Raw genomic sequence first — 23544 nt, 5'->3', positions numbered from 1 at the left:
TTTGTTAAACCCAAAGAGACCATGTGAGTGGTTGTGATATCAAAGAAACAGCAACACAACAACCAACATACTATCAATAAAGAATTGTAGAAATATATTGTATTTAACCCTATAATAGAATAATATGAAACACTGAAAAAAGGTAAAGTATTGTTACACAAGTCTACACAGAAACATTTCAGAAATGTAATTTTTGTAAAAAAAAAAAATCAAGATGCAACCAGGTGCCAATGATTCATACCTGTAATCCTTGTTACTTAGCAGGCTAAGATTTAAGGATAGAGGTACAGCTAGCTCAGGTGGGAAAGTCTGTGAGACTCTTATCACCAATTAACCACCAAAAGGCCAGAAGTGAGCTGTGGCTCAAGTGGTAGAATGTTAGCCTTGAGCAAAAAATTCTCAGACAGCACCCAGGGGCTGAGTTCAAACCCCAGGATTGTCCACCTGACACACACACACACACACACACACACACACACACACACACACACACACACACACACACACACACACACACACACACACACACACACACACACACAAAATAATCAAGATGCTTAAAAAAACCTAAGAGAGGGCTGGGAAGGTGGCTCAGTGGTAGAGCGCTTGCCTTGCGTGCCTGAGGCTCTGGGTTCGATTCCTCAGCACCACATAAGCAAAAAGAAAGAAGCCGGAAGTGGTGCTGTGGCTCAAGTGGTAGAGTGCTAGCCTTGAGCTGAAGAGCTGAGGAACAGTGCCCAGGCCCAGAGTTCAGGCCCCACAACTGGACCAAAAAAAAAAAAAAAAACCTAAGAGCTAATATGCTATTTGTAAAAAAATAAAATAAAAACCCTACAGAGTATATCATTGGAAAACATCATAGTAATAAAATCATGATGAAAGAAAAGGAATAATGAACCAGAAACAAAACACTCATCACATTACTCCTGTTTGAGAGGGTGAAAAATGGGTTTAAAAACAGATGAGAGGGCTTCAGCAAGATTGGCTATGTTTAACACTGACTCCTAGATGTTAGTTTTACTATAATTCTGTTATTTTTACATTTGTATTGTATTTCATAATTATATAGATATTTCATAATTATGAAACATAAAATATAACTATATTAAATATGTTAAATTTGGTGGCTACAAAGCTACAGATTAACCTGATGTGAAGAGTTCCCACCATGACCAGGATGCAATGTCCTGAGAACAGGATGTGGTCCTTACCTTTGGGGAGGATGTCCTTTCTGACGACCACTCCATTTTGGATATCAGCTCTCTGTTAAAGATCCTTACATCTAAAGCTTAGTTGTTACCTGGTAGGATTGACACTTTTTACATAGGATTGCATCTCCAAGTTTCAGTGACAGTATAATGGCTCCTTCAGTTGTTGTTTTCTTTTCCATAAGGGAACTTGCTAGACTAAGATATCATTTTCCATTACAAATACTTTGATTTATTCTTCCACTCATTCATTGACAAATAGTTATTGATCACCATTCTGTCCCAGCTCCTGTGAAGAACAGTGTTCTCTGTAAGCCTACAGTTTACAGTGATTTTGGTTTCATTGATCTTTTAAGCTGTTTCTTAAGTCTCTACTTCATTTCTTTCCCTCTGATCTTTTTAAAAATTGTTTGATTGTTGGTATTAAGGTGTTAGGCAGAGAGGTTTTCATGTCAGGTAATGAACACTGTTACTTCGTCCTTTGCTTTACCCCAGTTATGATCTTTATTTTAAATTTCTATTTTTAGTTCCTTTTTTCAGTTCTTTTGTTTCTCTATATTTTTTGTTGTTCTTGTTGTTGTGTGTTTTCTCAGTTGAGGGGCCTGAACTCAGAACATGGGCACTATCCCTGAGCTCTTCAACTCAAACTTGGTGCTCTACCACTTGAGCCACAGCACCACTTCCGGTTTTCTAGTGGTTAACTGGAGATAAGAGTCCCCTGGACTTTCCTTCTCAGGCTGACTTTGAACTATGATCCTCAGATCTCAGCCTCCTGAGTAGCTAGGATTACAGGCATAAGCCACCAGCGCTCAGCTGTTTCTCTGGTTTTGGAAGGCAGTAAATAAAGAAAAAAGAAGTTAGTACCTGCCCCTGGATTCTGAGGGGAGCTTTTGACTTCTGTATTTTTCTGTGGTACAGAGGATTATACTTAAGGTTTACTACTTACTAGGCAAGCACTCTACTAAATGATCCATGTCCTCAGTTCTTTTACTTTGTCTGGGCTGGCCTCAAACAGTGATCTTCCTGCCTCTACCTTCCAAGTAACTGGGATTATAGACTTCCCACTGTACCCAGCTCTGGATGTGTGTGATATAAATACCTCTCAAGTGTTTTGTTTGTTTCCAGAGAAACAAACTCTTTCAGAGCTATACTGTTAGTCATTTTAGGGCCAGGAATCTGTAATGAAGACTGTGGGCCCCTTCTCAGAATATTTTTTTTTTTTGGCCGGTCGTGGGGCCTGCACTCTGGGCCTGGGCACTGTCCCTCAGCTCTTCAGCTCAAGGCTAGCGCTCTACCACTTGAACCACAATGCCACTTCCAGCTTTTTCTGCTTATGTGGTGCTGAGGAATCAAAACCAGGGCCTCATGCATGTGAGGCAAGCGCTCTACCACTGAGCCACCTTCCCAGCACTTAAGAATAATATTTTTTAAAGCATAAGATACAACTATATCGGATTGCAAAGGAAACAGGTGCACTGAAATGCAATTCTACCCACAGACCTCCCAGAGAAAAGACAGAATAATTATTTCTACAGGAGATCACTGGCCAGGGTACAGTGATTTAACTGAACACAAATGTATTTGCCTCACCAGACAAAAAAAATAAACTAACTCAAGAAAACTTGATTTGAAAGTGAGGTGGCTGATTGTCTATTTCCTAATAAAGCACTGTAATCAAAAATACTCAGTGTTGTACTTCAACAGTGTTTGATTTATCAAATGTTTCCAGAACATCCAATCCATTTCTTAATTTCTGTTTACTCTTTCATCATCCCCACCACCACCCCTGCTTTATTCCAATCTTTGATCTAAGTCTTAGATGTTGACAAAGGATTTGGCTTATCCTGCCTCACTGTACAAGATTCCTCTACCTCCCTATTAATGAACCAAATAGCACTAGAAGAGGATCTAATATAAGTAATTCTCCGTGTGAACAGTTACTGTGACATTGGGAGCCTTGTAGATTGCTTGATTGCATGCCTAATCATTCATGGTAATTCATCCACCAGGCTTGATTTGGGGCAATGTTTTCTGGCATGCCAAAGCTGACACCCATCACAACTTAGCATCTCTATGGAAAGTATTTGACAGAGAACTAAATTCACCCATATGATGAAATGTGGGTGGGTGAATTCTGAATCACCTGGTGATCCCTTAAATAAAAGACAAGGATTCAAAATATCTCCAGACCCAGGAGACAGAAATACTTTGCTGTCTATATTCTCTTCTCCATTAAAAACCTTCCCCAATACACGTTCAATCCACTATCTCTAACATAGTATAGTTTCAGATGAAACTACTGTATTCTTTGCATCATGATGTTCTTTCTGACCAGAGATTACTAGGTCACATAAATATTAAAATGCACAAATGCATTACCCTCCCTTCCCCTTCCACATGAGGACTCAATAATCTGAATCTCTCTTTCTCTCTCTCTCTCTCTCTCTCTCTCTCTCTCTCTCTCTCTCTCTCTCTCTCTCTCTCTCTCTCTCTCTCTCTCTCTCTCACACACACACACACACACACATACACACACACACACACACACACACACACACACACACACCTTTCCCCCATATCTTTCCCCGCCTTTACATCTCAGAGTAGAAAGAGGAGTAAAAAATTAAAAAATATTAGATACTGCATTATTTTACTTGACTGCTAACACAATAAAGCAGCATTGTAAACTGAATCACGGAGTCGGCTGTTCTTATTGCTCTCTATGCTGGTATTACTTCATGGATATTAGAACCCTTGGGGATATTGGAATATGAATAAAGATTTTTTTTAAATCAGCTCCGTTTTTTTCTCTTGGTTCTGTTTCTAAAAATAATGCAGTTTGCAAAAACAGAAGGTTTGGTTTATAACACAAACAAAATTGTTACATTCTGAATGGGTTGTAAGTACCTGATTCTTTGCCTTTTTACTCATCCCTGCAAAAAAAAAAAAATCGGCAAATCCATTTTCTAACCAGCTGTACCTCTGTGCGAAATAGATAACAACCTGTGCAAGCCAGGGTTTGCTGTGAATCGGTGCTGATAGGCCTGAATCTCATAGCTTTTTTTAAATGCTAATGACAAGAAACATTTCCGAAGCCAAAACGCTCTTGTAGATCTGTCTTCCTCTATTATGACTGATATTTGCTTGTAAGTACATAGAACACTTGTTCCCTGTCCCTTATCTGCGGTGCTGCAGCATGGTGACCTACATACCATTCAGCACAATATGATGCACAAACATCTTCTATATAATTTTTCATTTTCGACTTAAAAACAGTAGAGGCAAAATAGGATTGCTGCAAATCTAACAAAGAGATGGCATTATTTCCAAATAAAAATGTGCATTTTTCCAAAGAATTTATTTGTCTAGCAGCATGAAGTTCAACCACAGCAATGCTAAGGAAGGAAAAAAAGGATACTGAATTGCAATTAGAAAAGAAAGACTAAAGGAGAGAAATTTTTTAAAAAAAGAAATCTTTTCTACTCCCCAAGAATAATTAAACTAACTTCCGTTTCCCCACAATTAAGAGTTCAGCTTTTCTGGATTGTTTCTTGAAGTATCCTGAAATGTGACAGATAGAATAAAGCTAAAATACATACAATAATAGCAAAAGGATCCAGGTAGAAAGTGGAACATGTCAGAAAGGAAGAAATCATCTATTCTCACACCTGCCGTTATCAGAACTTCCAAGCTACACTGCATTCTTTTCTTTTCTTTTTTAAATTTCTAACTACCATGGCTGGCTGTTTGTAGGTCTTCTCCCACCCTGATAGGATACTTGAGTTTCCAGCAAAACTGTTAATAGCTGCAGAGGAGACCTTAAGCTTGTGCTTCTCCGATGACCCAGCCTTCCTAATGTTCTGCAAGATCACCGTAATTGCAATAGAGAGCGGAGCCAGGTAAAAGGAGGACCGTATTTCTAGGACTGGGCACAAAGGAGACGCAGCAGTGCCACCAACAAAGTCAAAGGGCAAACTGGGGTGACAGGCCAAATTGAAAACCCCTCATTAACTTGGAACACAGCTGGAGTCTGTGGTCACACAGCCTGTCCTCCACCAACCGGAGAGGTGGCTTATGAATGCACCTCTGTTTAATTTTTAATGATCAGCTGTCTTTGTTTTCCAAGTTTGATGTGTCTAAAACAAATGGAAAATCCCCAAGTAAGATAAACAAGGCTTGGGTTGTGGCCGGCATGACCTCTATACTTGCACTTTAAGGAATTTATTCTGTTTCCTAATTATTCTGAGTAAGGAAGCCACAACTACTAATTTGCCACCAGTGTTGGGGCTCACAACAACTTTCCTGCCTCCATCACATTTCTGAATCCTGATTTTACGCTTCCCTAAAAGTGGAGCAACCCTTTGTAAAGAGTTAGCAGTTATTTGAGTCTGACCAGCCAGAAGCCTCTTTTCCAGAGACCCAAAGAAAAAATAAATTTTCACACTTTTTACAGTTTTACAGTTATTCTGTTTAATTATTTGCACCAGCCAAATTTATCCATAAGCTGCCAGAATTCCACTCATTTTGTGAGTAGTGTTAACCCAGCATTTCACAATTTCTGTGTAATTGTGTGGTAAACAGGAGCATTCTGCTGAGAGTTTTGAGACCCAGGACTGTATCTTAGCTCTACCAGGAACAAGCTGCGTGACTTTGAGAAAGTCACTTGACCTCTCTGAACCTGTTTATCTTGGGTTTGAAATAAAGGATAAGAGCTCTTCTGGCTATAAAATTCTACAATTGGCTCCCCATATCCTTTTCATTCAGGACCACTTACTCCCACTGTTGGCTCCTGTTAGTTGCTAAATACCGTGGAACAGTTTTCTAAGTGCTTATTTCAGATGATACTGCAAGCTCTTTCTTTGAAAACCCTATCTTTTAGCATTATCATAGATATGCTTAAGTGGTAACTAGTTTCTGTTTTACCATACATTGCTAATGGCAATGTTATTACCCACCCCCCCACCACCATGAGTTCTATGGGTCTAACTTATTAATGGTCTATGCTAATGCAATTTCCAGAAAGTATGTTGTTATTAAATTTTCTGGAATTTCAACACTGCAAAACAACATATAACTGCTTGATAAATTACTCTGAGTAGATTTAGTAATTTGTATAAGGGTGGTTCTCATTTATGTAAGAAGCCTAAATCCATTTAAAGTTAATTTCTAATTTTCTTATATTTATGTCATTCAGAAACACATGGCTGGTCCAGGAGCAATCCTTCCAAAACCCAAGTGAACTATTAATTTTGTGTGGGTTAAAGCCTAAAATGCTAACAGTGTTGGGTCTCCATAATTTGCCAGTTACTTTTTAACTCCTTCCAAATAATGATCGATCTCTGCCTTTTTTTATATGACTGAGATTTTGTATAGTGTCTCTGGTTTTCTTTTTGAATCTTAAATACAAGGGAAAGATAGCTTTGCTAAGCCGGAGTTCCTAGTATCAAAATAGCATTAAAACTGCTTTGGACTAAGCAATTTTCATTTTTATAATGCTTTGAATGATTTGGATAAAAACATAATAGTCAAATACTCTAGATCCCTTTTTTTGAGCTTCTATTGGTAAAGTATGTCTATGTGAAAGTTCTGCCTCCTCCTGTCATCATTGTTTAAAAGTATTTACCGTGTTATTGAATTTGTTCTGATACAATGCTAGGCACTATAGAAAGAACCATTTATATAGTTATAATCACAGCCATGTGAAAGATGAGAAAATGGCAATAAGATGGATTTACCCACGGAGCGAGCAAATGATGAAATATAAGCACCAGATAGAGTTTCTACAAGGATAGTGGCAAATTTTAAATGTGTTGCTCCTGTGATATCTTGTGTTTTATACTTCCGCAGACATGTAGTAATACACATGATATACTACACTCTTTGTCAAGCAAGAGTATAAGCAGGTAACTTTAAAAATGGCCCCCACACACAAATTGGTATTTATTAGTGGACAATTTCTAAAAGAATTTCAAAAGTCCATAAATAAATTAGAAAAGAAATGAGATGAATGATTTTATTTTATGTTAACCACGTTTTTCTCATCTGTTCATTGTTTAACATTTATTGAGTTCTAACCATGTGTCAAACAACTTATCTTTGATTTCAATATGATTCATTTAAAAATAAAATGCTCAGAAAGAAATTATAGTGATTCCTAAAGCACCTTCATCATGAGATTTGCTAATTGAGTAATGTTAGTAAAATACTGTTGCCAAAATGTTCTAAATCTGATTTTTAAAATCAAAGGAAATTAAAGAAATACTTCCAAACCTATCTTTACGTGCTAGCACTGGGAATATCTCAAATTCTATCCTAGATTTTTTTTTCCCTTTTTTGTCAGCCATAAGGCTTGAACTCAGAGCATGGGCACTATCCCTGAGCTTTTCTGCTCAAGGCCAGTGCTCTACTACTTTGAGCAACAGCTCTACTTCTGGTTTTCTGGGGGTTAGTTGGAACTACGAGTCTCATGGACTTTCCTGCCTGGGCTGGCTTCAAACCATGATTCTCAGGTCTCAGCCTCTGAGTAGCTAGAATGAGCCAGCAGCATCCAGCTTAGGCATTCTTTTGTAGTTAACAGAATGTACGATCCAGTGCATTTAACTTAGAAGGTGCAATGAATCTGTTAACTCTAGATTATCTGAAGATATCTAGATCCAGAACATTGTCACATTACTGTTAGAGGAAAGGTAGCTAAAAAGGGAATGTTCCAGTCAAGGTATGGTCATTGCATTCATTGAATTTGCTAAAAATTCCTAGGATCCTATTGGATTCTGCATAAGTCTGACTCAGATAAGAATGTCTAAAGACTAGAAAATTTATCTTATTTACCTTGGTGTCTCCCAATGCCTTTTGCACTCAGCCTTATTTATAAGAACCACTCAATAAATGTTGAAGTTCCTAAAACATCCAACCTGGACTGTTGACTTAATTTTTACTTCCTGTCCATCTATTTATCACCATGTGTAGACCTAAAGAAATCCTGAAGCAGATAGATGCAAGTCCCATACATGCTTGTGAAGTGCACAGGTGCACAGGGAAAGAAGAAACACCCATGCTGAAATCATTGCTTCTCCCTGCCCCACCCCCATACCTTGTAACCCACACCTTGTAACTTCTCATCTATCTTCTTGTTCTATTCTAGGAACCCCAATATTTAAACGTAGGAGCCAGGCCTTTTCCTTAAAATTCTCCACAAAACAGTTGTTTCTACCTTGACCTTCTATCTTTAGCAAGATAGAAAGCTGCTAAAGAAACAGTAATGTTTAAGCCAGGTAAAGTGGCACAAGTTGGGAATCCCAGAGTAGCTTGATAGATGAAGGCAGCAGGATGGTGAGTTTCAGACCAGCCTAGGATAGACAGAAAGACCATTTCAAAAGAAAAGAAGGAAGGAAGAAAGGAAGGAAGGAAGAGGAAGAGAGGAAGGGAGAAGGGAAGACAAGAGGAAGAGAGGAAGGTAGAGGACTTAATAACTTATTAACTTGTTCAATTAACTTGTTCATTAACTTGTGTTAACTGGCATAGCATTTAATGGTGTCTGAGCTCCATCAAGGCAATTGGAGAATAGTGAAAAGTAAAATTGAAAATAACGACGTTGTTTTTAAGTTTTTAACAATATTTAATTATAATTCAACGTTATCACATGATCATCTCTTTATAGTGCTTTCAAAATTACTTTTTATTAACTACTTCCAAACCCATAAGGCATTCAGGACAGGTTGATAAAAATCCAAGTAGAGGCTGATGTCAGCCAAGACATACTTTTCAGGTGATAGTTTATGCATCAATAAGTGTATATCACAGATATACAGAAACTTCAATGAAGAAGGGTTCCCACCACAGAAAGGACCAGCTCCACTACTGCACCATTAAAAAAATACCTTCAAGAATACTGACAAGCATAAAAATCCAGAAAACAGCAAATAGCCAAATATAAAGTCAGGTGCTAGTGGCTCACATGTATAATCCTAGCTACTCAGGAGCCTGAGATGTGAGGATCAAGGTTCAAAGCTAGCCCAAGCAGACAAATCCAAGAAACCCTGAATTCAAATTAACTATCAGAAAGGCCAAAAATGGAGGTATGGTGCAAGTGGTAGAGTCTTGAGGGAGAAAGCCAAGCAAAGACCCTGAGTTCAAGCCCTATTGGTATGTACAAAATGCTAGCAAGTATACATATTATTGTAAGCCTGTTTGATAAAATTTCTGCCTTTCATTTGTCTCACTGAAATAGCCAGAAAATTTCTCAGAATAAATCTCATATACTTAAACTAGGAAGTGCCATGCCATTTCACAAAATAGATTCTTCAAGACTAAAAGAGACTTAAAACTTTTTCACTCACTAGCCCTTAGAGACACTCCAAAGAAAAGATGGTAGAATTGTAAAATGTCAGGTGCTGGTGGCTCATGCCTATAATCCTAGCTACTCACGAGGCTAAGATCTGAGGATCCAGGTTCAAAGTCAGCCCAGGTAGGAAAACCATGAAGAAGTTTTCAATGGAAAAATTTGAAATAATCTTTTGTTCCTTCTCACTTTTAAAATAAGTTGAAATTTGTTCACATTAGCAAGAATGTCAGCATTTAAATTAATTCTCATGAACTATGCTGAAGCAGCTTGTCTTTGTTTTTACAGTTCTAATTTTTAATTTGGAATTTTTCAAGTCATGACTTCAGTACACTCCTAATATGCTTCTCAGATCATCCTAGCAGAATAAGTAAATGCTATGATGATGAAATGGATACTATAAGCCTTCCCCATTTGGTGGACTGGAAACTGTCATATAATTTGACATTGTCTGCTGAGGAAAAGGTTTTATATAACATCCCTCTATTTTGAAAAAAAAATGATTTAAAGCAGGACCAGTGATTTTTTTTTAAATGGACCCTGCAATAGAGACTTCACTGCTTCCCATTCCACAGGAAGGTTTGAGTCTAGAACTTTCTCCTTTCATCGCCAACATAATTTGGCAAGTAGGGAACAAAACAGGACTTTCTCTTACAAAGGCAAGTTTAATGGTGCAGTGTCTGTAGGAGTTTTTATGTATACTGTATCTGGTATTATTATTAACTATCTGTGGAACCATTTCCTGTTATGATATTGATAAGGAAATAGTGTATTTTTGTGTCCAGTACCTAAACTCTTGTTATGGTTATGGGAATATCAGCTCCCATCAACAACCTGATTTTCTTTTGGAGGACTTTGACAGACTCAAGGTGTATTTTCGTTCTTGGGGAGAAGGGTCCCAATTTCTGCCTGGAGAGGACAGTCACCAGGAGCTCATTCTGATCGCTCTACCATTTGTGCCAGTTCACAATTCCGTGGATAAATCTCAGTCTTTCCCATCTCAGGATAAAACAGCCTATGAAATAACTTTGTAACCAACAGATAGATAAAGCTGAATTGTGGATATTTTTTTTCATTCCTTGCTTAGCTTTTCCTAGTCACTGCAAGATACTGCAGATTTTAGTTGTTAAATCTCTAACTTCATCCGAAAGTATTCTTTTTCTTTTTCTTTTGAACTAAAGAAAATCTGATCAGACATAAAGTTGTGTTGTGCTCTTCTAAACGGAATAAGTCTCATTACCTAGTGAACCTGTTCCAGCATAGAAGGAAACAAAAAGGCCTGAGAGACCAGACACCTGGGTTCCCATGTCCACCCAGCCATTCTCTAGCTGCTGCGTTCCTTTCTACATGTCACTCCATTATTCTCTACAGTTCCTTATGAATACAATAAGAATCTTGCAAATTCCCATTCCAACTGTAAATGAATCCAGGATACTCTAAGAGTAGCCCAGCTTTACTACTGTGAACATTTCAGTTGGATATAAAAAGCTTATTTCTGATACTCTCAAATGCTGATCATTAAGGAAAAGGAAGTTTTGAACCACAAAACCTTTAAGGCCTAATAATATGTTCTCTCATGATGAGATGTGCCCTAGTAGAAGGCCAGCCAAAAGTAAGGCAGTCTGATAAAGATGTTCAATGGCAAGTTATAGGCCTAATCTGCTCCCAAAGAAAGGACTCTGCCATTAATCCACACTACAGCCTCCTACAGTTTAAAATAGGTATTGGGGCTAACCTTTGGCCAATTTAAGATTAATAAAGACATAACCTTTGGGAACATAAAATCATAACTTATTACCGAAGTGAGAAATATCAAGTGGTTACAAATGTATGAGCAGCAATATGGTAGATTCTAGGGAGAACTCCTGTAAGGTAATTCCTTAGAAAGACAGTCAAAGTCCAACAAAATAAGTACCAGGAAATGGGTACTTGCAAGAGTAAATAAATAAAGTGGGTAGAGGAGAATGCAGTCAAGAATTCATTTGTATATACATTCTCCAAGAAAGGTGAGAATGTTGAAAGGGGTGACACTAACTAAGACACACCATATTCATAAACTGCTTTTTTGAAATGACAACTCCTTTTTCCAACTATTTGAAGGTAATTGTTTAAAATCAGGGTGTGGGGGGGGACCCACTGCTTTTTTGTGTGTGATTTTTCAATTTTTTAATCAAGCTTACTCTCTTGTGCCTGGAAGCCTAGAATTTTAAACACTGAAAGAACCAACTTACATCACTCCCCTAAAATTATAATCCATCCCCTTCTACCCACCCTGCAGACAACAGAGTACCTGGCTTTCTCCTTGTTGCAGTTTGAACAGGTCAGCCAAGAGCAAAAACTGAATTGACCACAGGACTCTGAGTTGCCATAGTGTCCAGAATCTCTGGTTTACAGAGGGCAGTAAAGCAAAGTTTCCAATTCCAGAAATCCATCCCTACCCTTAAAGAGACAGCTCACCAGAGAACTGTGCACATCCACTCTGGGGTGAGGCTACCCAGAGCCTTAGCTGCCAATAGTCCTTCATTCCCAATGGGACCCAAGTATATTCTGGGCAGGTAGACCACAACCAGAACATGTCAAAGCTTCCCTTTGTCACTAGAGTTGTTAGCTCTGTTCCAAGTTTTGAGTACACACACATCATTGGAGCTGTAAGGGGGTGTGACAAAAAAGAGGTACACAGATGTATAGTTAGTTTTTATGTCCTGTAGGGATACCCTTGAAACATGTTTAAAAATGTCAGTCAAGACATCTGGTCAGCTGTCCTCATCCATATTGGGGTTTTTAGGCTACTGTTATGCCCCAATATGCTTTGAACATTGCCAATATGCTTTCTCCACAGAAGCAGCAGTGTGTCCCCTTTGGTTTCTCATCCATCCCCAGCTCTAGCGTTTATAGTGTCACGTACAGAGCGAAATGAAAAGCCACATACTGTATCTCGCGTGCCTGGCTAATGAAATGGGTCGGACAAACCTTGTGCAATCAGGGACGGGGGCCGATTGGCTGAGGTCGGGTCCATCTTGCACACTGCAAAAGAATCAGCAGTCTCCAGTGCCATGCGGCAGATGGACAGTTTGCATCCGATTTCCAGTCAGGCGCCAAGCCCTTTAGAAGCTTTGGCAGGCCAAACACCATCAGGCAGCAGCCTTTGATGTCCTGCAGATGGCTGTGGCGGCCATCTTACCCCCGCATCTTGAGATGCCACGTCCTGCTTTCAGGTGGCGTTCACTCTGGCTGGGCCCACAGTCAGCCAAGGAGATGTGCCACGGGTCCAAAAGGCTCTCTTCACCACCAGCAGCCAGAACCTTCTGCCAGCTTCCACTAATACATGGGTAGAAGATGTAAATTGTTCTTTCTTTAAGAATTAAAGAAAGGAAGAAAACACCTCTCTAATACAGTCTTTCTCTGTCTGTCTGTCTCTCCCTCCCCCTCCCCCCTCTATCTCGCTCCCTTTAGATTGCCAGAGATAAACTTACCTTCTGTAGGTGCACTTTAGTCTTATCTACCTTTAAACCAAGTCAGTCCTCCAACCCCTAGATAGTAGCCCATTTTTTTCTTTGACTCCTTTGATACCGAAACCTTCTGCCCACATCAACTTTTGTGTGGCTAGCACAGGAACCTGGATATTCCTTTTTTAAAAAGCAGAATCAGAAGAAGAAGAAATAGCAAACTAAAGCTTAGGGGGCTTCCTCTTGTCCTGAGATATCCTGAGGCAAATCATATTTCTCCCTTCCCAGGTCACAAGGTTAGCCCCCAGACCATTTTAGAGACTGACTCCCCTCCGTCCCCCGCATTGCCACTCAAAGTGGCAGCAAGCAACAATTTCAGAATAATTAGGATGGCAAACTGAAAGGTTTTAGATTTGGTGTCCATCTTAAGACCCCTCAGAGCGCTGGTGCATCTGGGTCTGACTTTGCTCTGAGCCCAGAAAGCAGAACAAAGCATGTTCTTCATGGTAGTAAGACTAATCTCATGCCGTGAATAGCCCAGAGAAATCTGTCAAAAAGCTCAGTCTGGAGGTCTTCCAAACACAGCCCTTGCACATTTGGTCGGAGCAGTTAGGAATTCTGACTGGCACTATTAGTAGGAAGTCATGTCACTGTACCATGGAAGCGAGGGTAGGTCCTTCCTGCCTGAAGATCCTCCCAGAAATCTCTACTTTTCTCTACATCCCCTTGATAGAGAGGGGGCAGGCAGGGAGAAGCTTAGAGCAAGTGACTGACAAAAATTAAAAGCAAACTCAGTGAAAATAAATTCAATCATGAGTGATTTCCAGCCACTCAAAAGTAATAGAAATATTTGGTAAAAATATATAGATATAAATTGCCAATTAATGCAAACTGGGTAAAGCCAGTAAATGGAAAAAAATAAAAAGTTAATTAGAGCTTTTTGAAGCTTTGTTATATATACATCATTTGCAGGTGCTACAAAAGTGAAAAATAACCATTATAATTACTAGTATTCAAAGATTCCTATTTTGCCAGTGTAATTTGTTTAGGATTATCAGTTTCCTTGTAGTTATACAAAAGGCCTGTCAAGGTGTTTCCCACGTGTTTGGCTCGTGTATGTTCCAAAAACAAGCCAAAATGCCGTTGTATTTCACCCAGTACAGGGAAGATACTCTAAGGGGGGAAAAACAGGCCAAGTTTTACCTGGATCTCTATCTTGGTTAAATTATCTTACATATGTTTTAATTTTTTTTCCTTGTTCTTTCTGTCTTTATCTTTCTCTTTCTTTGTTAAAATACATCTGTGTTTGTTGACTGCCCCAGATTATATCTAAGTGAGGAGTGGGTGTACTAGCACCTGGTATAGTATATGTAGCTTAACAATACATATCATTACATTATTTACAGCTCATTTTATGTTATTCAATAGTAAACTGCAAATTAACCCTTCAATAACCAGTCAGGGGAAATGCTCTGTTAGACATGAGATATCCAGTGAAGGATCTTTTCCCCAGCAGAATTGTTAAAGAGTACATCTATAACTGTATTCATAAACACAGAAGTGTGTTCATTACAGCAGGAATGCCCACCAGAGCTGGCTAATTCCTCTCTCAGGAAATCTGTTTCATAATGATATTCCTTACTACACCACACTTGTACTTATGCTGATAACACAGGTTATAAAAAGGACTTAGGACGGGAGTCAATTAATGTACTGGCTCTTTAACCTCCTTTATTGGAGTACATCAGGCACCAAAGGGACTCTGTGTTCTGCTGCTGGCAACAGAAAGACCCAAGTGATACCATTTCATGCCATCTCAGCCCTGTCTCAGTTCACAGGAATTCACATCCTGATCTGACATCATTAGGCACTGATTCAGCTGCAGGCAAATGGGGCGGGGGGGGGGGGGGGGGGGGAGGAAGGGGAGGGAAAGCTAGTAAAATGGGACCCAAGAAAGAACTTTTCTCACACCTGTCAAGAAAAATCAGCACTACCAAGCTGACCTCAGGACTTGTGACACCTTTTACTGATCTTCTAATGACCTGGAGAAATCTGAAACCCAGAGAGGCAAAACAACTAAAGAGTTAGGAACACAACCCAAACTGAAGGTTTTAGAGTTCCTGACTGAAAAACCCCATTCCATCTCCAGATGCCTTTTCAATTCAAAAAGCAATCATTAATAATAAACCCATAAAGACTGGACCAGGAGAATCAATAATTACTATGTGGAAAAAAGGAAGGCAAGGAGGAAGACACACAAAAAGAAGAAAGAAAGAGGTGGGAGGAGAGAGAGAGAGCGATGGAAGAAGGAAGGACTTTAAACTGGATTATGAAAGGCAAATTACAAGTTTCGAGTAAGCTCTTTGCTAATAAGAAATTTGTTTCTTTTTCTCCTCAAATTCACATTAATGGGGGAAATGTATGTACCGGACAAAAGTGAATTCATTCTTAATAATCTGAGTTCTCTAAAAGAATGATAGAATACAATTTGAGGTGACAAAGAATTCTATGCTACTTTACTACCTAAACACAACTGCGAACCTTTAGAGAACACAACAGTCTTGCTGATGAATTAATCAGTCTTCAGATTATCAGGAGTTTAGCTATATTTGTTGGTAATTAGCTTGATAAATTAAGATCTGCAGTCAAAAACATGACATCTTATTGTTCCTGAGGCTTTATGGTATTTTTCCTTTTTTTAAAAAAAAAGGAAGCTTTCTTATAAAACCTTCATTTCTACTTCAAGAAAACAAACAGCAAAATCTAAAGTTTACCAATCTGGCTCCAGACAACAGCCTGCCCCAGATGCATTGGGCAAAATATCAAAGACTGGTCTTCCCTAATGCAAACTTCAATCGTGTAGTTCAAAATAATATTCAAATCCTAGGACTGTGGGCAGTGGCTTGTAGATAGTGCAAAACTATCAGTTTAATTCCTTCATGTTCTCCTTTCTTTCCTATAATCATGGAACAAATGGACTGTAGGAGAAATAATATGAAAAATGGTGAGCTGGAGAAAGATGCCTCCATGTTTATCCAAATGATTCTCTGTATATTAAGAGAGGAGAAAAAAAGGAAATTAGAAACCTAGGTCTTTGTCATCAAGGCTGTCTACAAAACAAGATGATTTCTTGGGGCTAATTTCCAGTCTGAGGCTAGTGGAAGTTATTTTAAATGACCAAGGCCATTTCAGAAGGGAAAGAGCATATCACCATGTCCACAGGGTTAGAATTGCTCGCTCTCAGAGATTTGAAATGCTCCAAAGCAAGCGCTGAGTGATACAATTCCCTCCCTTTCACAATGAATGGAAATGAGAAAAGGTATCTTCCTCTGAAACATGCTAAAAATATAGCAATTACCCGATACAGATGTGGTGTTATAAACTCCTATTCCAGTGCATTCTGTTTCAGCCATGATTTCCATTGCAGAAAACTGTACTAATAGAAACATCCCTATTAATCTGAATTTGAGATATTTCATACAATGTATATTACCTTTCTGCTGCCTGCAACCTTCTGCCAGGTTTTTTTTTTCTTTTTAGGAGGTGCTTTGAGGAGACCATACCATGAGAACAATACACAGCTGCTGCTGTATAGAGATATCTAATTGTCAATATTGTGGAAATTCTACAGCTTATTACGTGCATTCAGTCTAATTCTGGGCAAATTGCCAGTCACTTCAGGGACAATCAAGTGAGCCACATTACACGTGGTACAGCATCACAGTTTTAAGATACCCGGCTGTTTTGCCTCTGGCCAGAGAATGTTTGTACCAGTGCTACCGAGTGAAGGGGGGTAACTACAAATAAAATAAAATTTGTATTTTTTCAAGTGGGCTGCATTTCAAGCCCAGATGTTAGTAATGAAAGATTCAATTTAAGGATTTAAATTACAAATAAATAAAGTATGAAACAGATGTGATTTTTAAGGAAGTTCAAATTATCCAGGAAGAAAAATATCTCTGTGCATGACAAAGTAATAGGGATTGTCTTGAAGAGTCTGTTGAAAACAATCTGCTAAGCGCAATTCACCCTTAGGACAGGATTGGTTTGGGATGGGAAGGACTGGTGGAGCTTGTCATTAAACAAAAATTGTGTTTAATAAAACTTTATAACCGTGATTAATCCTATGAGGCCCTAAAGGAGTTTGCAGTTTCTGATAAACACATTTTCCTTGTTTGCAATGGTAATGATATTTTGAAGTGAATGGAATAAGAACAACAACCAAAAAAAAGAACTCGAAGGGTAGAAAAGAGGTTTGGCAGGTACCACCAAGTCAGAAATTACAGGACATGAAAGAAACGTAGACTACCCATTAGGAAACTGGCTTGATGCGTATGTGACATGTGTGCTATAGATGGGCATAAATATTACTGGAAACAAAGCTACCAAGCAGACGAGAGAGCAGCACATCTTTATTTATAGAGAAAAGCTAATAAGGCTTTCTTTATTCTAAGCTGATCATTAGGTTTGCCTATCAAAAAGGATGACAGTGATTTAAGACATGGTGTCTCATATTTAGAGACCATTCCTTGAAAAGTGAAATCAGAGCGCGTCACCCAGGGCTTTACTGTCCAGCACAGTGGACATTAATCATATATGGCCACTTACAATTTACTTTTAATCAATTAAAATTAAATACAATATAAAATTTCATTTTCCTCCATGTTGGTCTTATTTCAAATACTTAGTAGCCACATGAGGCTGGTGGCTCCCATTTTTGATAATGCAGAAAAAGAGCATTCCAGCACCAGAGAAAGTTCTGGCCGGCTCAGCTCTAGAGCAATGGACAAGTTTTGATTTGTTACTAGGAGACTTTTTAGCTATGTCATTGGTTTTCCCTTATCATCATGAACGTCTATATGTATACACACACACCTATTTATGTGTATGCTCAAACAAAACCAATAAAAATAACTATTATAGTAATCTTCTGGGACTCCAAAGAGAAATTAAACCACAATTAACCAGTTCTGCTGACATGACCTCTGCTGACATGGTCAATTATTTCCAACAGGTGATGAGGATAAATACCTGGAGTAATCTCATCCTTCTAAACAAGGATATGATATGGGTACCATAGCACCAACAATCAATCCTTAGTAGATCAAAGGCCACAAAATGAAATGATTCTGGCCACATTGGAAGTTAGGAAACACAAACTGCAAAGCAATGAGGATTTAATAGATGCACCAGTTCAGGAAGAAAAATAAAAGTTAATCTTTCAACATACAAGCTCTAGCAATGGCACCATGTGGTGGTGGAAATCTTATCTCCTGGGCATCTCTCCTAGTGCTAACTGAGCATCACACACACACACAGACACACCCTGCAAGAACCGCACAGCTTCTTTGTGCACAGGGCATCAGCCATGTGCCACATGAACTTTTCCTGACTCCTTGGAACTGCCAGCAGCCATTTCACTTGGCTTCTGGCTGTGACAAAAGCAGCACTGCTTGCCTGGCGTCAGATGGAAAATGTAATTTTACAAAAACTTGAAAGTCAAAATCTTTCAAAAGTCAAAATCTTCAATATGTGCCAGAGTGATTTTTGAAAGAAAAAATAACTCACATAGCATCTTCAAATTCCAAGAGTGCTAGCAAAATGTATATGTTCTTCTCTATAGTAAAATGGGTGCCTTCCTGTCATTTCCCACTCAGACTTCCTCCATTTCTCTGTTTATAGAAAGATGTACATTTCATACATCATGCATAGTCTCACTCTAATATATTAGCTAATGGAAATAATAAAAAAAATCCAAGACACAGGAGCTACAATTCTAGGACACCGAAATTCAGAGATAATCTAGTCTGAGGTTCATAACTTGGCATGTACAATACCTAGGAGCCTTTGGGTTGGGCAGAAGGATTGTGAGTCCTACCTCATATAAAACTGTATATTGAAAGATGTGAGGGGTGAGCATGATTAAGGTGAGTTGTACTCATAAATTGATGTTAAATTGAAAACCTTTTGTATGACTACTTGATTATATTTGTGGGGTGTGTGTGTGTGTGTGTGTGTGTGTGTGTGTGTGTGTGTGTGTGTTCTAGTCCTAGGGCTTGAACTCTGTGCCTAGCACTGTCCCTGCCCCTGGGCTCCTTTTTGCTCAATAGCACTCTACTTCTTGAGCCACAGTACCATTTCCAACCTTTTCTGATTAATTGGAGATAAGAGTCTCATGGACTTTACTTCGCTGGGCTAGCTTCAAACTTCAATCCTCAAATCTCAGTCTCTTGAGTAACTAGGATTATAGGCATAAACCACCAGCACCTGGCAATGTTGTTTGCTTGTTTGTTTTTAAAGAGAAAAAGTATGTGGGCATTCAGTTGTAGATGTTGTATTGTGTTGCTACTACACAAACTTTCCAATTGTAACCACTGAGGAAAGTTTGGAAATTCAATGATGCTTAGGAAAATAGATTTCTACTTTTTTGTGGTTGTTGTTGTCTGGGCCTGGGTGCTATCCCTCAGCTCTTCAGCTCAAGGCAAACGCTCTACCATTTGAGCCATAGCACCATTTCTGATTTTCTTTTTTTTTTTTTGGGGGGGGGGTCCAGTCGTGGGGCCTGAACTCTGGGCCTGGGCACTGTCCCTCAGCTCTTCAGCTCAAGGCTAGCACTCTACCACTTGAGCCACAGCACCACTTCTGGCTTTTTTTTTTTCTGCTTATGTGGTGCTGAGGAATCGAACCCAGGGCCTCATGCATGCAAGGCAAGCGCTCTACCACTGAGTCACCTTCCCAGCCCCCACTTCCGATTTTCTAGTGGTTTATTGGAGATAAGAGTCTCACAGACTTTCCTGCCCAGGCTGGCTTTGAACCATGATCCTCAGATCTCAACCTCCTGAGTAGCTAGGATTACAGGCATGAGCCACAGGTACCCAGCTCTACTTTCTTTTAATTTTAGAAGTGTAAGGGTTGTCGAAAGGAAACCACTATTTGGTTCAGGCCAAAGAGAGTTTATTAGGAGAACCAAACCACTGGCCTGCACCACCAAATGTATTTGTGCAGAGAACTAATGGTAGATAAAGATTATGTAGGGAAGATGAGGAAGGGGTGTGGCTGCAGATGATGTGGAAAATCTCAGAGGTGATTAAGTTTCAGATGGTTACTGGTTTGGGGCAGGTGATTTCGGGTAAGGCTACATGCTGTCTTTCACAAAAGGACGGGGCGGGGGCTGTTCTCCCAGGCAGACCTAAAGTGTTTCAGAAAAAAATGACCTTACCACTGGTTATTTCCTAGAGACATATTATTTTCTGAATAAATTCATTTACTGGATTATGCTATGTGCTAATAGCCAAAAGGTACACGCCTTAAGTTCAATTACGTACATTATTGATAAATACACCATCAGTTACAACATAAAATCCATAAGCATTCTCTCTCCACCCCAAAAAGAAACCCAATTGGATTTATGTTTAATACTTTCCCTAACGATAGGTTTACCTTTCTCTGTGGCTGTACCACAGTTATTGCACTCCACAGATATTGCACTCCACAGAAAGTATGTGGTTACTTCACAATGTTACTCTCGTTTACTCCCCTGATTTCTGCTATCTTATTTTTCCTCAGAAGAATAGACACATATGAAGTGTCTTACTTAGTTTTACAACAGAGAGGAGAACAAGTATAGGCAGTCAATCCCAAGGAATAAATATGTCAGTCAAATTAAAGCAACAGTGAGGGAAAAGGTAGCCCAACAAAGGCAACACAGATTAAGTCCTACAAATGGAAATCTCCTACAAATAAGGAGTCTCCTGACTTCTTATTAATTTTTATGGGTTTACAATGATCAAAGACCAGTGCATAGAGAAAAAAACATAATCAATTCGATTTCACTCTCATATAATCTTTTCAGTAATCTTTACATGCCCATAAAAAATAGCATTGCTGGGCTGGGAAGGTGGCTTAGTGGTAGAGTGCTTGCCTTGCAGGCATGAGGCCCTGTGTTTGATTCCTCAGCACCACATAAGCAGAAGAAAAAAAGCCGGAAGTGGTGCTGTGGCTCAAGTGGTAGAGTGCTAGCCTTGAGCTGAGGAGCTGAGGGACAGCATCCAGGCCCAGAGTTCAGGCCCCACGACGGGACCCAAAAAAATTTTTTTTTAAAAATAGCATTGCCAATCAGTACTCATCACTGTTCCCCACCACCCACCAAGACTTTTCAACTGCTCCTCAACAAAGGTCAAACTGAATATCTCCTTTCAGTCATGTAATCTGTGGTAAACTCTTTTTTGTTGAAAATGATCAAGCTTGTTTTTGTCACTATCACTAACAACTAAATCGATCCAAGGGATGGCTGATATCATGAGATCTCCTTCATCTGCTCTTGCTAGGTTCTGCGTGCCTACTCCTAGCCTCCATACTTTTCACTTGAGTTCTAAGTACAGCCATACCCATCTCCAGACAAAGACCACCCTTCTGGTACTGGAGCTGCTTCACCCCTCATGCTGAACCTAGACGTACCTGGGAGTTCTCAGCAGCCATTCCCAATACTTTGCCTCCCCAATACCTGACAGTCAGCTGTCAGCCTTTTGCCAACATCCTTTAGCTCTGAACAGTAACACTGCTGTCACATACTACAAAGCTCCTTAACCTTCACATCGCATCTCTTAGGAATCACAGACAGATTGTTGAAAAGACAGATAGAAAGAAAAAATAAAGAGAAAAATAGAGAGATGGAAAGACATCAAAGACATTTGTCTTTGTAGTCATCTTCTAAGACTAAATGTCATTCTAGGAACCCAACGAGATTCTAGTGAACAAGGCAATGTACTAAATCAAGTAATTCTGACTTGGTCCAAGAGGAATATAAAAATAAATAAATAAATAAATAAATAAATAATAGACTAGCTCTACAAAACATTCCAAAAGAAGCATATGGAACATTCTGGGAAATGACAATATCTTCAGCAATTTGAATGGTTTTGCATTTTGTTTTGCCTTTTTTTTTTTTTTCTTCCTGTCGGTCGTGGGGCTTGAACTCTGGGCCTGGGCGCTGTCCCTCAGCTCTTCAGCTCAAGGCGAGCACTCTACCACTTGAGCTACAGCGCCACTTCCGGTTTTCTGGTGGTTTATTGGAGATAGGAGTCTCATGGTCTTTCTTGCCCGGGCTGGCTTTGAACCGCGATCCTCAGATCTCAGCCTCCTGAGTAGCTAGGATTACAGGCGTGAGCCACCAGCGCCCGGCTTTTGTTTTGCTTTTTAAGTCTGGTTCATAATTACCTGCCACATCTTGTGTAATCAGTCATGATGTTAACCTGCAAACCAAACAGACATGCCATTTTTGAGGAAAAAAATTGATTTCACAGCATCTCATTAAAAGTCTTCTGGCACAATGAAATGTGGTAGCATAAGCCTGTAATTCTAGCTACTTGGGAGGTGGAAAGCAGTGGATCATGGCCTGAGGCCAACCTGATCATAAAAGTTGCAAAACTCCTTCTTGACCAACAGATGTGTAAGATGATTCATACTAAGCATTCCAAGCTACCAGTGAAGCACAATGGATGGGCAGAGTGGCACATGCCTTTCATCCCAGTGACAAAGGAAAGTATAAATAAGAGAACTGAATTCCATGCCAGCTGGGCATACATTGAGACTTGAAAATAACCTACATAAAAGGGCTGGCAGAGTAACTCAAGTGATTGACTGCCTGCTTCGCAATGCAAGACTCTGAGTTCAAAGTTCAGTAATTAAAAAAAAACAAACCACACACACATACACCTGCGCACACATACACACAGACACACATACATACACACACACAAAGTCTTCTATCACACGAAGAAGAAGAAGAAGAAGAAGAAGAAGAAGAAGAAGAAGAAGAAGAAGAAGAAGAAGAAGAAGAAGAAGAAGAAGAAGAAGAAGAAGAAGAAGAAGAAGAAGAAGAAGAAGAAAAGAAAAGAAAAGAAAAGACAAAACCTGAATTAATTTAGTCTTTACTACTTCTTGGCCAATAAGAGCCATGTGCTTTCGAATGAAGAAGGAAATTAAAAGTAGGGCCAAAATCAGAAGAGATAAGAGTGAAATAAAGACAAAAATTCTCTGAGAAAACAACATGCAGAGAATAAAGTAGATACTGGAGAGAAAGTGGCAGAAGTAAATAAGCCCAAGACCAACCCAGGAGTCCTGGGTTCAGATTCTGAAGTTCTAGTCTAGTAATGTTTTTTCAAGTCATTTAGCCTTCCTAGCCAGTTCTTCTCAACTGTGCAGTAGTCATTAAGGGTGTTGAAGACCAATTGAGATAAAGTATATAAGAATTCTTGAGAACTATAAGCACTAGGAAATGTAAGGGTTTTTTTTTTTTTTTCATTTTTTCAAATGAGTAAGATTTGAGGATTTGTGTTTGGTTATTCTAGGCCCACACCTAACAACCATAATCCCTCTCTGTTCTTCCCTTTCTCATGCCCTGCCCAGAAACATTGAAGCACTTATCCCCTACCTGTATATCTTTTTCTAAAGGTTCTTTGGGTTTTAGATGCAGAACTGAGAAAACAGGAAAAAGACAAAAAAGCAAGAAAGGGGAAAGCCTGAAGAGGAGGGAAAGGGAAAGCAGCAGAGA

At 39.3% G+C, this 23544-nt stretch overlaps 1 long non-coding RNA gene across 1 annotated transcript in view; it reads right to left on the bottom strand.

Moving 5' to 3' along the window:
- Nucleotides 1–11890, bottom strand: part of LOC138824524 (uncharacterized) — a 54879-nt gene extending 42989 nt beyond the window's left edge. The window contains exons 1-2 of the long non-coding RNA XR_011371109.1: nucleotides 11837–11890; nucleotides 1212–1497 (exon numbers count right to left, since the gene is read on the bottom strand). This is a non-coding gene — a long non-coding RNA (uncharacterized lncRNA). The remainder of the gene's footprint in view (nucleotides 1–1211; nucleotides 1498–11836) is intronic.
- Nucleotides 11891–23544: the final 11654 nt, after the last annotated feature.

This window comes from Dipodomys merriami, unplaced genomic scaffold (genome assembly GCF_024711535.1).
Source record: "Dipodomys merriami isolate MVZ:Mamm:240054 unplaced genomic scaffold, mDipMer1.0.p SCAF_13, whole genome shotgun sequence".
Lineage (NCBI taxonomy): Eukaryota > Metazoa > Chordata > Mammalia > Rodentia > Heteromyidae > Dipodomys > Dipodomys merriami.
This window is presented reverse-complemented; position numbering and strand designations above follow the sequence as displayed.